We start from the raw sequence: 15,326 nt of genomic DNA on the forward strand, positions 1-15,326 counted from the left end.
GTTAACGGGGAATTCGATACTGTCAAAGTTATAAAACCCACAAATGTCAACACCTACGTCATACTGCGGTGTGTGCTCCAGATGAACTAGGTAATTTCTTTTGCAAATCAGGATTGACCACGTAAAGCAATGCTGGCTTCTATACCATCAGGAAGCTTAATGTAGCTAAACCTCCATTGAATGGATCATAGACGTGCATATGGATATCAAAGTGTATTACTCGGCTCAGTGCTTTTCTTCAGCCTCTAACTTCCATCTCAGAAAACTTGATCACATAGCATTCAAAGTCAAATCTTCAAATTGCATAGTGATTGAGGTGCTCCACGATACCACTCCATTTCTCCCCCCAAATGCAGGCAATGCTGGGCTCCTCTGCAGCAGCGATTGTTTGGGGGAATGTGCGAGCTCGCAACACAGCATTGCACTGCACTTACTGGAGGGGTACTGTGGATGATTAATAAGATGAATGAGCTCTTTCTCGAGCAGGGGAAGGCATGCTTTCAGAAATCCAACTGAGTCTTTATAGCCCCCTGCTGGGTTCTCAATTCGAAAGAATGAGATTCAGTCATCAAAAGTGTCCTTAATCACCATGTAGTTTAGCCAGCCAGAGTGGCCAAGCGGTTTTAGGCGCTACAGTCTGGAACCGCTCAACCGCTACAGTCGCAGGTTCGAATCCTGCCTCAGGCATGGATGTGTGTGATGTCCTTAGGTTAGTTAGGTTTAAGTAGTTCTAAGTTCTAGGGGACTGATGGCCTCAGAAGTTAAGTCCCATAGTGCTCAGAGCCATTTGAACCATTTTGCACTATGTAGTTTAGCTCTGGCATGACATTATTAGCCTGGTGCTGATTACTATTAGGACATAGGACAGGAGAGGGAGCTGCTGCCAACCACAGTAACACTACAGCTTGATGCTGATTGTGCAGGACTTTACCGACAGTCCTCGTTGCTCCAGTTGGAGCAACTGGGCTGGGACATTGCGGGCTGATGAGATGTACCAGCAGCAGCACCTACCCCCATTCTAGATGGTTGTAGTGGTGAAGCGAATCAGGGATGTGGGGTATTTGCATAAGGCCAATGGGAGCAGCCAGGCTGTGGTGGACCGGTCAGTGAGATTGTTGTTGTTGGGGTGGTGTCCCAGCAGCTAGTGTAATGTCTTTCATGGTATGATGGTGGTGGCAGGGGAGCAGGGCTGCTGTAGAAGGGGCTGTGGCAGCGGAGGGGGAGGCTGTGGCAGCGGAGGCACTGGCAGTGGTTCATGCAGTTGCAAAACTCGTCCTTCAGGGAGAGGCATGTTGGACGAAACTGCATTTTGTTGGCATTATCAGGTGCCTTTGCACCCACGCCATGGTAAGCTCTGACGGTGTAGATATGAAGAGAGACAGACAGACAGAAAGAGAGAGAGAGAGAGAGAGAGAGAGAGAGAGAGAGAGAAGCAATAAGTAAGTATACTCGCATGCTGCTGCAAATAAAGAACTTACATGGAAGTTCTGATAGGCTTATCAGGGATGGCCGGCCGCGGTGGTCTCGCGGTTCTAGGCGCGCAGTCCGGAACCGTGCGACTGCTACGGTCGCAGGTTCGAATCCTGCCTCGGGCATGGATGTGAGTGATGTTCTTAGGTTAGTTAGGTTTAAGTAGTTCTAAGTTCTGGGGGCCCAATGACCACAGTAGTTGAGTCCCATAGTACTCATATATATATACTCCTGGAAATGGAAAAAAGAACACATTGACACCGGTGTGTCAGACCCACCATACTTGCTCCGGACACTGCAAGAGGGCTGTACAAGCAATGATCACACGCACGGCACAGCGGACACACCAGGAACCGCGGTGTTGGCCGTCGAATGGCGCTAGCTGCGCAGCATTTGTGCACCGCCGCCGTCAGTGTCAGCCAGTTTGCCGTGGCATACGGAGCTCCATCGCAGTCTTTAACACTGGTAGCATGCCGCGACAGCGTGGACGTGAACCGTATGTGCAGTTGACGGACTTTGACTGAGGGCGTCTAGTGGGCATGCGGGAGGCCGGGTGGACGTACCGCCGAATTGCTCAACACGTGGGGCGTGAGGTCTCCACAGTACATCGATGTTGTCGCCAGTGGTCGGCGGAATGTGCACGTGCCCGTCGACCTGGGACCGGACCGCAGCGACGCACGGATGCACGCCAAGACCGTAGGATCCTACGCAGTGCCGTAGGGGACCGCACCGCCACTTACCAGCAAATTAGGGACACTGTTGCTCCTGGGGTATCGGCGAGGACCTTCACAACCGTCTCCATGAAGCTGGGCTACGGTCCCGCACACCGTTAGGCCGTCTTCCGCTCACGCCCCAACATCGTGCAGCCCGCCTCCAGTGGTGTCGCGACAGGCGTGAATGGAGGGACGAATGGAGACGTGTCGTCTTCAGCGATGAGAGTCGCTTCTGCCTTGGTGCCAATGATGGTCGTATGTGTGTTTGGCGCCATGCAGGTGAGCGCCACAATCAGGACTGCATACGACCGAGGCACACAGGGCCAACACCCGGCATCATGGTGTGGGCACCGATCTCCTACACTGGCCGTACACCTCTGGCGATGGTCGAGGGGACACTGAATAGTGCACGGTACAACCAAACCGTCATCGAACCCATCGTTCTACCATTCCTAGACCGGCAAGGGAACTTGCTGTTCCAACAGGACAATGCACGTCCGCATGTATCCCGTGCCACCCAACGTGCTCTAGAAGGTGTAAGTCAACTACCCTGGCCAGCAAGATCTCCGGATCTGTCCCCCATTGAGCATGTTTGGGACTGGATGAAGTGTCGTCTCACGCGGTCTGCACGTCCAGCACGAACGCTGGTCCAACTGAGGCGCCAGGTGGAAATGGCATGGCAAGCCGTTCCACAGGACTACATCCAGCATCTCTACGATCGTCTCCATGGGAGAATAGCAGCCTGCATTGCTGCGAAAGGTGGATATACACTGTACTAGTGCCGACATTGTGCATGCTCTGTTGCCTGTGTCTATGTGCCTGTGGTTCTGTCAGTGTGATCATGTGATGTATCTGATCCCAGGAATGTGTCAATAAAGTTTCCCCTTCCTGGGACAATGAATTCACGGTGTTCTTATTTCAATTTCCAGGAGTGTATATACATACATACATACACACATGGTAAGAAGCGATAGGACAGCAGACTATTAATGAAGCGTAGGAAGAGTAGCCTCCTACCAATCTACAAGTGAAATGAAGTGTAGCAAGAGTAAAATCCTACCGATCTACAACTGTATAGCTGCTGAGGAAGAGTAGCTCCCACCGATCTGCAAGTATATATCTGCTGGCTGAAGAACTTGTACACAGACACACAGATGCACGGTTTTAACGAAATCTGAACTGTTGAAGACAAAAATATGTACTTACATGGAGAGTCATCTTTAACCAGTCTTATGCTTTTGCCACTGGCGCTGCCAGTGGGTGAGGAATACTTTATGGCAGTCACAGAGAGGCAAACAGTCACAGCTGTGGACTAAGGTTGAATGAAGATGACTGTCGAGTGGGTATGGTTTATATGACATCAACCTCCTCCCCCTATTTTGGCGGCAGCCAGTAGGATTGCTGGCCAGCAAGTTGGTGCAGTCTACTTGTCTCAATACGTTAGTCTTTGTCCTGCTGATGTACAGGAGTTACCATTGTCTTTGACAGGCAGAGACCTGCCATCTTCTAATGGGTGGTCTCCTTCTTATAAGGAGTTGGTAGATCGCTAGCGAGATAAATTGCCATGTTTCAGACAAAACTGCAAGTTCCCACAGAGGAAGTAACTGCCTACTGCCTCTCCTGGGGTGGTCCAGACTCCTTTGTGAGTGGGGAAACATCTCCTTCCTGGAGGGAGTCGGTATTGCCTTTGACAGTGAAATATTTTGTTTTGTTTTGGACAAAGCTACAGGTCCCAGCTTCCTGGTCTACTCGAAAAAATACACTGGAATTTCGCTCTTCACTCGTGTGTTGTTAAGGTGCCCCAGTTAATCTTGGATATATTGTTGTTTCCTACTAAGAGAACAGATAAAGTCCAGGTAGGTCGTTAACAGATACGAGGCATTCGTTGGATAATTTTTTACAAGTAGTCATACGCGCAGTGGAAGTGAGGGACGCAACAACACATACACACACACACTCACACATGCCCGAGTCAGCACAATATGGGCCATCCGGGCCACAAACAGGTAGCGAGACTAAGGTTTGAACAGGTACCGCATTACGGGCTGCAGTGGATCTTTGTAATAGCCCTGCTCTAGTTCGGCTGGTGGCCGTGGGAGCCCACCACAGGCGGCAGCATGCCAGACGGCACAGCGCCGTCAGATGAATGGCAGATGTCATGGCAGCAGGAGCGGTGGTGCATCATTTATTTAGATTTGCATGCAGTAGCTGTTTCGTGTATTTCGTTAGAGGGATGTTGCCAACATTATTTAACCTCTGTTTCTTTTCGTGATACTACAATTTAAGAGCGGTGTGTAGCTGCAGTCAGCCCAAAGAGATACTGCTCATCACGTATTTCATGCGATGTCTTGTGAAGAAGGAAAGCGTCGGTTTGTTTCCCATTACAAACAAAATGATTTTTAGAGCTGAATTTTATGTGAAAGAATACTGTCATAATTTTTTGACACGTCGAATTCCTGGTCATAGAATGTTTACCTTAACTTTCAGCACGTTGCATGAAACAGGTATTCTTCTAAATTTCCATTTTTCTTCTGAACGTTTAATTCAACAGCCTGTACAGGAATACCAACAATTTGTTGAAATGGTCCAACACAGTCCTAATATCAGCATAAAATTATGGAGACTTTCTCCACGTATCAGTGCACCATGGACACATGTATTTTGAGCATTACATGCAGAAAACTTGTAAGGATTTGACACACAGTGTGCCCACAATCTTCACATTGATGACAATGCCACATGATTTGACTTTTGTCTCTGGTGAATTGAAAATTGTTATTTGCTTCCATTAGTACTATTCACTTATGAAGCCACATTTACAGGGAAAGGAATCAACAACACACATATTAATAACCGATGGTCACAGGAAAATCTACATACTACAGTGATAACCAATTCCGATGTTCGTTTTTCAAACAGTGTTTGGTGCGATATTATCTTTAACATGTTGATAGATCCAACGTTTTACAAGTGCCAGTGATACTACAGAAATACTTGCATTTTTTGGAAATTTCGTTTGTTGAGCACCTTGAGGACGTTCGGTTGGTAATTCAGGAGAAGCTACTGTGTAAACGCCTGCAAACACACAGACTTCTCAGGGGTATGATCCAACACCAATTCGGCTTCAGAACTGGCAGATCAATAGATGATGCCATCAACCAGGCCCTACACATAGTTAATACAACAAAACAGAAATACGCCATGGCAATAATAATTGACATGCCGGATCATTCGATAGTTTCGGGTGGCCCGCACTCTTTAAAAGGTTAAAACATCTGGAGGTAGCGCAGTCACTGTACAACAGTTTCCTAGACTACGGAAAAGACCGAGTAGTCGAATGGCAGATGGACAACCGGAAAGTAATAAAAAGAATTACAGAAGGCTGTCCTCAAGGGTCGATCTGCGGCCCCATCTTCTGGGACATAACAATCGAACTCCTCCTACAACTTTTGGATGGGAATGACAAGTCAGACGGAATTGTCGCCTATGAAGAAGACCTATTAGTTATAGCTACTGCAAACAACAGAGCCCAGTTAGAAGAGAAAGCCAGTGGAATACTACAAACAATCACACAATGGTGTCTCAACAATAAACGCAAGATAGCCGAAAACAAAACAACATACACATCACTGAAAGGATCACTCCAAAGGAATCCTTCAGTTAAAACTGGAGACACAAACATCAAACGAGCACACGTTACGTGCTGACTTGGGGTACACATAGACGAAAAATTGATTTTCCATGAACACATAAGGCTAACAACAGACAAAGCAGAAAAAATACTGCACAAACTGGTGAGGCTAAATTCAAAAGAGATTACCTCTAGCAGTTATACGGACATACCACTGTGCGCTCTTCCAGTCAATACTCAGCTTCGCAGCTAGCACGTGGGCAAATAGACTGAACGTGGTCACCAACAAAGTATCGGTCAGACGAGGGCAGAGAAGTGTCCTACTTAGGCTATCTGGAGCCTTCAACACCACCTCAGTGGATGCACTGTGTGTGGTGCTCGGAATATGCCCCATAGATATCACTATCAAATACAGAGCTTCAAGATACTGGTTAAAGATGGGGAAACTAGATAAGGTACACGCAATAACTGCTGTGCCTATAGGGACGATACGTCACTTTAAAAGTCGGCGTTTCGAAACATGGCAAGGTGAGTGGGATGTCAGTGATAAGGGACATAGACTGCACGACTTCCTCCCTGATACATATAAGGGAGCGGTTGAGAATGAAACAAATCGATCCCAGCTGCGGTATGGTACATTTCTTAACCGGGCATGGACCTTATCCCACGCACTTAACACCGCGTGAGTCTGAGGCAGACACCTACACGCACATGCGGGGAAGAAGCTTCCCCAGAACACACCGTCTTTTTCTGCGGGCAATACGCGAACAATAGACATACACTACACTTAGACTACACAGATACAGACGTAGATATATACACAGCAACAAGAGACGAAGAACAATGGGCACAATTGAACGTACTGACAAACAGTACTTCAAAAATAACACATGAAGAGTACATGCAGACACGACATAACAGACATGCCTATGTGCAACGTAACAACAATCTCCAGAGGCTGGACAGCGATACCCACAGTGACAATGAGGAGGAACAGGAGGAGGAAGCCGAGATGTGACAGTAAATAAGCATAAGGTGCTGGAGATATAGCCAAGAAATCACCAAATGCTGTCCACGGATGGGCACCTAAAGTTAATACACAGGATTAGCAATAAATAGGATAAGCTATACTATTTCTCTACTAATAACCGTGTGTGTGTGTGTGTGTGTGTGTGTGTGTGTGTGTGTGTGTGTGTGTGTGTGTGTGTGTGTGTGTGTGTGTGTGTGTGTGTGTGTGTGTGTGAGAGAGAGAGAGAGAGAGAGAGAGAGAGAGAGAGAGAGACTGGCGGTCAACGGCTCGAAGAAACCATTCCGAGGTATTCACCGTCAGTCACATTCGGTGATGGCACTAACAAATCTCTATCCTATCATCTTTTTATATTCTTCTTAAGAAACGACAAAATTTATTTATATTTCAACCTTAAATTACTGTTATTTTGAGAAGTATCATTCTTTGTAAATGTTGTAGATAAAACAAAAGAAAAGAAAACTATAAAAAGATGAAAAATTGTAAGATGTACGACCTGCTTTAAAACATCAGGTACCAGATCTATAATTTGGCAATAAATAAATAAAATAAATAAAGCTCGGAGGATTAGATCTTCCCGATATTAAAGCGAAGGCGTTCATCTTGTTTGAATGACGCAATGTCTTAACATGTACACAGGTGCCGTATTCCATTACATCTCGTTTGTTTTCCTGTCTCCATCTATTCAGTCTGGCCCCATTCGTTAGTGTTGGTCGGTTTAACCCCAGATTGCGACATGTTCGCTAATATTCTACAATTTTCAGTTTCTTAGGTACTGATATCCTTTCAAAGATGCACCTCCATCACTACCTGAGACTTATTACGCCGTTGGGGTCAACCAGCTCGTTTCTTCTCTGTTTAAACACCTTCCCAGTCAGCATCCTGGAAAGCTGTCTGGTTCCATCATAGTCTTCCTATATTTCCAATCATAACAGCTTCGTCGTGATACAAGATCATTCATCGTTTGACACCGACTGGCGACCGTCTTTTTCGCATTGGCCTTCGCCCGACTGATCAGTGTGACGAATGTTATTACACTGGTACCATACTTCACAGGCTGGTCTCGTCTGGACGGGATCATTGGCTCTGGAGTCGTCGACAGCTGGCTTTTCTTCCACGAGGGCCTGAAATCAGCTTTTTTGGATGAATTTCTTATACGTCCGGACGCATCCTTCGTTCCACAGACGATAACGAACGCGACCCTCTGTCTCCTGGGTCACTACGATGGCTGCGTTGTTGACGGAGAAAACGATCCTGATCCCTGTGTCTTTCACCAGTATCTAAAGACCGAGCATTGGAAGTAGCAGCGGGTTCCACGTTACCGAGTGCTTCTTGCAAATATCCTTTTTCTTGTTTTGAATCGACAGGGTGTTGGTTAAGTTCCCCTGTGACTTTTGATTACGCCCTGTTTCTGGTACCCACTCACACGGCGCCTTGTTTTGTTCACTTTTCTTCCTTATAAACAAAAAAATGATAAAAATGAAAAACAAAATGAAACAAAAAATAGAAAAACAAAAAATTTAAAAAGCAGGTAACAGGTAGTCAGTTACTTTCCTGGTTACTCAGAATACTTTTCACTTTTTTGGTTACTAATAATTATTTGTGTTATCAATCTGCATCTCATATAACATATAACACAACTACCACAGAGCTGTGGTTCGAATCCTCGTCGGGTACGTTTTTTATTTTTTAGACATCCGCTCCATATTTCTCGTCGTTTATAAGCAGGACATCATTTTTCCACGTGTCAATAGCCTATCACATGACAGTGAGATCAATTAAACTTCACGCATGTGTCTGATAACCGCGCAGTGCACAACTGTAACTGATTCTGTCAAGTTCGTGTAGGGTGACTTCCTGTTGGAGTACACATACGATGAATATGTTGATATGCTTTTGGTAATGAGTGCATCCGATAACCAAGCCGCTGCACGGTACTCTCAAAGAGGACGCGATTGTTGAAACCGCTCAGCACCCACCTGAGCGAAGTACCCATGACGCTGCAAGGCAGGTTCAGGTGTCTCAAGGAATGGCTGTTGAAGTACTGCACAGTGAAAAACTACATCGATATTGTTAAACGTTAGCTCAACAGGAGCGTCCAGAAGACCGCATACGATTAGTACAGTTTTGTGAATGGCTTTTGCACTAATTTGAAGATAATGAACATTTTATAAATAACGTGATATGAACTGATGAATGTGACTTCAGTAGTGAAAATATTTTCAACCTCCGTAACAGCCATTACTGGTCGGAACACAACCCACGTATCACCTGTGAACGTGGCTTTCAGTTGCACTTTGGCAGAAACCTGTGGGCTGTAATCGTGGGAGGAGTGATCTTGGGCCCTTACCTGTTGCCGGACAAGTTCACTAGGCCCCTGTCTCTTACATTTCTTTGCAATAATTTGATTGACGCATTAGAAAACGTTTTACTTGGTGTTCGACGACAGCTATAGGTTCAGCATTCTGGTGCACCGACACACTTTGGAATGAATGTGCATAACCATCTAAATGAAGTGTTTCCAGGGAAATGGATTGATCGTGGAGGTCCAGAGTTCTGGCTTCCTCGCTGCCTGAACCTTAATTTTTGCTGTCACTCCTTCGTATGAAGCACCTGCACAACGATTGGAATTCGCAATATCCAGTTATATGGTGCTATACGATTAAGTTCGTTGATTTGAAAGAAGCGTATGGGGCCTGAAGATGGCAAAGTGAATTGCCAAATCTGGTAGCTTGAGGAATAAAATGAAATATCTTAAAGTGTACGGCTGTTGATAAAGTTCATTGATATTGAAAAGTTTATTTTTATTTGTGGGTACACTAAAAGGAACAATTATAATACACCACCTATGGATGTACACTACCTCATAGCTTGTGTGCATGTTGCTTTGGCAACGGCAGATGCAGGTGCGTTGTGTAGGGTCCAGCAAAGTATGATCCAGTGAATGTTGAAGTGATTGCATATTTAAGATCGCCGCTTTCAATATCTTCTCTACAGTGAACGTTGATCGTTCGTGTACATACAGAATGGAATTATTGTGAGTTGCATAATGTGCGATGTAGTGTAGTTTACTTATATTATTTTTTGTGTCTCATTGGATACAGACGATATTACTCTATCGACTAATATTTTCTGTTGTCCTTATTTGTGTCATGGGCGTAACAAAGTAGTCGTTTACGTCTGTGAGAAGATCATGTTTTCACTCTGCAGCGGAGTGTGCCCTGATATGAAACTTCCTGACAGATTAAAACTGCGTGCCGGACCGAGACTCGAACTCGGGACCTTTGCCTTTCGCGGGCAAGTGCTCTACCAACTGAGCTACCCAAGCACGACTCACGCCCCGTCCTCACAGCTTTACTTCTGCCAGTACCTCGTCTCCTACCTTCCAAACGTTGCAGAAGCTAGTCCTGTATGGTTCGCAGGAGAGCTTCTGTAAAGTTTGGAAGGTAGGAGACGAGGTACTGCGGAAGTAAAGCTGTGAGGACGGGGCGTGAGTCGTGCTTGGGTAGCTCAGATGGTAGAGCACTTGCCCACGAAAGGAAAAGGTCCCGAGTTTGAGTCTCTGTCCGGCACACAGTTTTAATCTGCCTGGAAGTTTCAGGTCATGTTGTGTTTTAATGTTTAAATAAAGGTAACAGGAACGGAAAGAAATACACACGATATCGCACTGTGTCTCTTTAAATTAGATACAATTTGATGCTTTTAACTAAATACGTTTGGCGCGAACGCGACTAGAACATCGGCGAGCCAGCATATTTTTTCTCTATGGCATTGTCTAATCTCACTGAACTAATGGGGCAGCTTCAGCACAATGCAGACGTCATGCTACCTGTTCTTGACCACGCTGCACGCAGTTACAGCGTTGCCAGAGCCTCGGCTTTTAAATCCCTTATCTATTAAACCTACTGGCAGGACTAGGTTTTGCTAGATACATTGTTGTCTGGAACTGGGATGAGTTTAAACAGTTACGAAATGAGGAGGGACCTAGAGAGGAAGAAAGGGATTTGAGATCAGATATTAAATTGTAGATTTTTTTCCGTAGCTTATGTGGACTCCGACCGTAATGTATTGGTTATGGAATGCAGGTTAAAACTGAAGAAGTGGCAGACAGTAGGAAATTAAGGAGATTGTACATCGATGAAATAAAAGAATCCGAGGCTATTGAGTGTTCCAAAGAAAGCATTATGCAAATATTGACGGAAACGTGGGAAGCCGAAGATGAAATAGGCTTAAAAGCAAGGTACTGTGGTATTTCTTGGACAACACAATATAAATTGAACTTCACTGGCGAATGGAGAAAATATGAAAATGTAGCAAATAAAACAAGCAGAAGGGAATGTACACTACTGGCCATTAAAATTGCTGCACCAAGAAGAAATGCAGATGATAAACGGGTATTCAATGGACAAATATATTATACTAGAACTGACATATGATTACATTTTCACGCAATCTGGGTGCATAGATCCTGAGAAATCAGTATCCAGAACAAACACCTCTGGCCGTAATAACCTCCTTGATACGCCTGATCATTGAGTCAAACAGAGCTTGGATGGCTGCCCGTGCAGCTTCAACACGATACCACAGTTAATCAAGAGTAGTGACTGGCGTATTGTGACGAGCCAGTTGCGCGGCCACCATTGACCAGACGTTTTCAATTGATGAGAGATCTGGAGAATGTGCTGGCGAGGGCAGTAGTCGAACGATTTCTGTATCCAGAAAGGCCCGTGCAGGAACTGCGACATGCGATCGTGCATTATCCTGCTTTCGCAGGGATCGAATGAAGGGTAGAGCCGCGGGTCATAACACATCTGAAATGTAGCGTACACTGTTCAAAGTGCCATCAGTGCGAACAAGAGGTGGCCGAGACGTGTAACCAATGGCACCCCATACCATCACGCTCGGTGATTCGCCAGTATGGTGATGACGAATACATACTTCCAATGTGCGTTCACCGCGATGTCGCCAAACACGGATGCGACCATCATGATGCTGTAAACAGAACCTGGATTCATCCGAAAAAAATGACGTTTTGCCATTCGTGCACACAGGTTCGTCGTTGAGTACACCATCGCATGCGCTCCTATCTGTGATGCAGCGTCAGGGGTAACCGCAGCCATGGTCTCCGAGCTGATAGTCCATGCTGCTGCAAACGTCATTGAACTGTTCGTGCAGATGGTTGTCGTCTTGCAAACGTCCCCATCTGTTGACTCAGGGATCGAGACGTGGCTGCAAGATCTGTTACAGCCATGCGGATAAGATGCCTGTCATCTCGACTGCTACTGATACGAGGCCGTTTGGATCCAGCACGGCGTTCCGTATTACCCTCCTGAACCCACCGATTCCATATTCTGCTACCAGTCATTGGATCTCGACCAACGCAAGAAGCAATGTCGCGATACGATAAACCGCAATCGCGATGAGCTACAAACCGACCTTTATCAAAGTAGGGAACGTCATGGTACGCATTTCTGCTCCTTACACGAGGCATCACAACAACGTTTCATCAGGCAACGCCGGTCAACTGCTGTTTGTGTATGAGAAATCGGTTGGAAACGTTCCTCATGTCAGCACGTTGTAGGTGTCGCCACCGGCGCCAACCTTGTGTGAATGCTCTGAAAAGCTAATCATTTGCATATCACAGCATCTCCTTAGTGTCGGTTAAATTTCGCGTCTGTAGCACGTCATCTTCGTGGTGTAGCAATTTTAATGGCCAGTAGTGTAGATGTCTAAAAATGGCAGTGACAGAAAGCGTATAACGATTAAGCGGGAATGGATAGAGGACAAATATAAGGCTAATGGAAAAATAGATACTGGATATAACAACAGTAAGGAGGGGGGGGGGTAGGGCAAAAGGATTGCACCAAGCAATTACTCTCACTTCTACAGTCACTCATGACAACAATAAACTACACAAGCATTAACCAAAGTCATTCAGATGAGACGGTTTCACACTTTCACACTTTCCACATTATGTGAACTATTTCGGAATTTCAATAAGTCTCAGCAACAACGATGAAAATGTATTACAATGTTTGATCTAGAACTGAAAGAAGTAATGATACACGTTCCACTGTAACTTCAAGGGTTTCCAAACAAAAAAGTAAAAGGAGAGAGCGACAACAAGTGGTTGGTTACGTATGCCTACATTATGTTTTAAAACAAAGTATGGATTATGTATCATGGTGCAGAACAGTCATTTTCTTATGGTGAAGGGAGCAGTTTTCTAGACTAATGGAACAGCTCACACATGAAGATCCAGAATCCTATGTGTCTGAATAACTGAGAGCAATTGAAGATGAGGGAGATGCGATAACTGCCCTTCATCGTTAAAGCAAATTTATTCGAGTAATACGGATTTTAAGTGATGCCATTGCCATCCAAGAAGGCTTGGTAGGAATACTGCACAACGGATCATTATTCAGGAACTAATGAGGTTTTGCACGCGTTCTGTTTGAAAGATAAACTGAATTATCTAGAATTTTTAATAAAGGATAATTTTCTTCTTACTTTCCTTTCAGTTTGATTGATGGATCCAGCAGCTAGTTCAGCAAGGTTTGCAGGAGAGCTTCTGTAATAGTTTGGAAGGTAGGAGACGAGGTACTGGCAGAAGTAAAGCTGTGAGGACGGGTCGTGAGTCGTGCTTGGGTAGCTCAGGTGGTAGAGCACTTGCCCGCGAAAGGCAAAGGTCCCGAGTTCGAGTCTCGGTCCGGCACACAGTTTTAATCTGCCAGGAAGTTTCAAGTTTCATTGATTGATGGACTTACTCCACGTGGCTCATGGCATATATTTAACAAATGATCCGAAGTTAGGTGAGATGCTGCGTATTCAGTAATTCAGATACGTACACAGTTTCGTGTCTGCTTCTCTTCGGTACGTAAAGCTGCAGCCGTGCGACGCCAGGCTTCTTTATGCATTCCCAGTGGGCTGTTTATGAGGGTATGTCGTTATGGTATTTGGGGTCAATGAGATGCTCGCTCCTGACCATTGTGACAGTCAGCCACGACACGAGGATCTTCCTAGCCAGGAAGACAAAATCACGATTAAGTTGGTAACAGAGGACGGAACACAAAATGATTTTCCAGTTATAAAGAACTATCACAAAACTTCTTTTCACGAATTAATACCAAATTTTATAACTTTTCCTGGTATTATAATTTGCATCGTACTACAAATGTCTAGAAGAAAATGTATTGATTTATTTACATATTTTTACATTAAATTATTAATTCCTTTGAGCATTCTCTTACACACAACTGGTCATCTTTCATAATTTTTATTAACTTATTACATTACACAACATATCATACACTGATCTCCATTAATTAAACAAAAATCATAAAAACAGCAATGGCGGCTGATAATTCTAGGATTTTCGAAAATGCCTCTGCAGCAGCTGCTTCACTGGCTGTGCAACGCGCGGAGGAGCGCCAGATTCAGCTAAGTATGTTGGTGAAGTCGAGGGGCATGCTGAAGCATTCCAACTCTCTTGTGGTTCCCTTTTTAGGTACTCCACGTCGACGTCTGCTCGTAGATACGTATCGTCGGTAGGTTTTCCGGCTTTACTTCCCGACGTGACAGGGACGACTCTCCGATGAGGTGCGGGCCTTTTGATTTGCTATTACTGTGAGTCTTGTAAATATCGCTTTTATTTAGTAATTTGCCCGGCTAAAACTCTCCCCTTTTATGATAAAGACAGAGAGGGAGACAAGAGGGAGAGGGAACGTCAAAGAGTCACAAAAGGTCATATTAAGCAGTCCGTAAAACACGTAAACGTTCACTTCAGTTAGCTTTCGGCTAGATGGTGCTGACTTACTGCTGAATAGCTTTAGTTCAGTAAAACCATCACTGATTAGTACTAGGTCAATGAAATAAGTACAACACTCTTGTATTTCACTTTCACTCTGTATTCAAGGATTAAGATGATGATGGTCCATTTAAAAAGTTCCTAGCCTGGAGGAATCTAAAAAGCCACCGACAACTCCAGCGACACATTCGTAATTTGCTCGCGACCAAGAAACGCCGGAACTGGCGTCAGACATGCACCCGTTTAAATGCTACCCTACCTATCAACTCGTCCAAGTTCTGGTCAGCCTTCCGTCGCCTTACCGGAACTAAACCCTTCCCCTACTATCCTCTTCTCCATGATGATCACCAGTTCCTTTGCCTCCTACCTCTCCGATCTATTTTCCATCCCCGATGATCCCCAGTTCGATTACTCCCTCTTCCCGGATGTCCGCGATCGAACTGACACCTCTGTCCCTCCCCTCGCACCAGGTTTCCAGTACTTGGACAACATCGCACACACAGAACTCAATGCCCCTATCACTACACAGGATCTCATTGCTACACTCCGCACAAAACGCAACACTACTCCTGGTCACGATGGTGTCACCTACCGTCACCTTCGTGAAGCTCCTGTCTCTTTCCTCTCCACTTTGGCCAGGCTCTACAATGTAGTCCTGTCCGGTTACTACTCTGACCT

The 15,326-nt window shown here is 45.2% G+C and overlaps 1 non-coding gene across 1 annotated transcript; it reads right to left on the reverse strand.

The window, feature by feature from the left end:
- Positions 1-10,092: 10,092 nt before the first annotated feature.
- On the reverse strand, positions 10,093-10,169 carry Trnas-cga (transfer RNA serine (anticodon CGA)). Its single transcript has one exon. It is a non-coding gene; the product is annotated as a tRNA-Ser (tRNA).
- Between the last annotated feature and the right edge of the window lie 5,157 nt (positions 10,170-15,326).

The sequence above is a fragment of the Schistocerca gregaria genome, chromosome X (assembly GCF_023897955.1).
Source record: "Schistocerca gregaria isolate iqSchGreg1 chromosome X, iqSchGreg1.2, whole genome shotgun sequence".
Taxonomy (NCBI): Eukaryota; Metazoa; Arthropoda; class Insecta; order Orthoptera; family Acrididae; genus Schistocerca; species Schistocerca gregaria.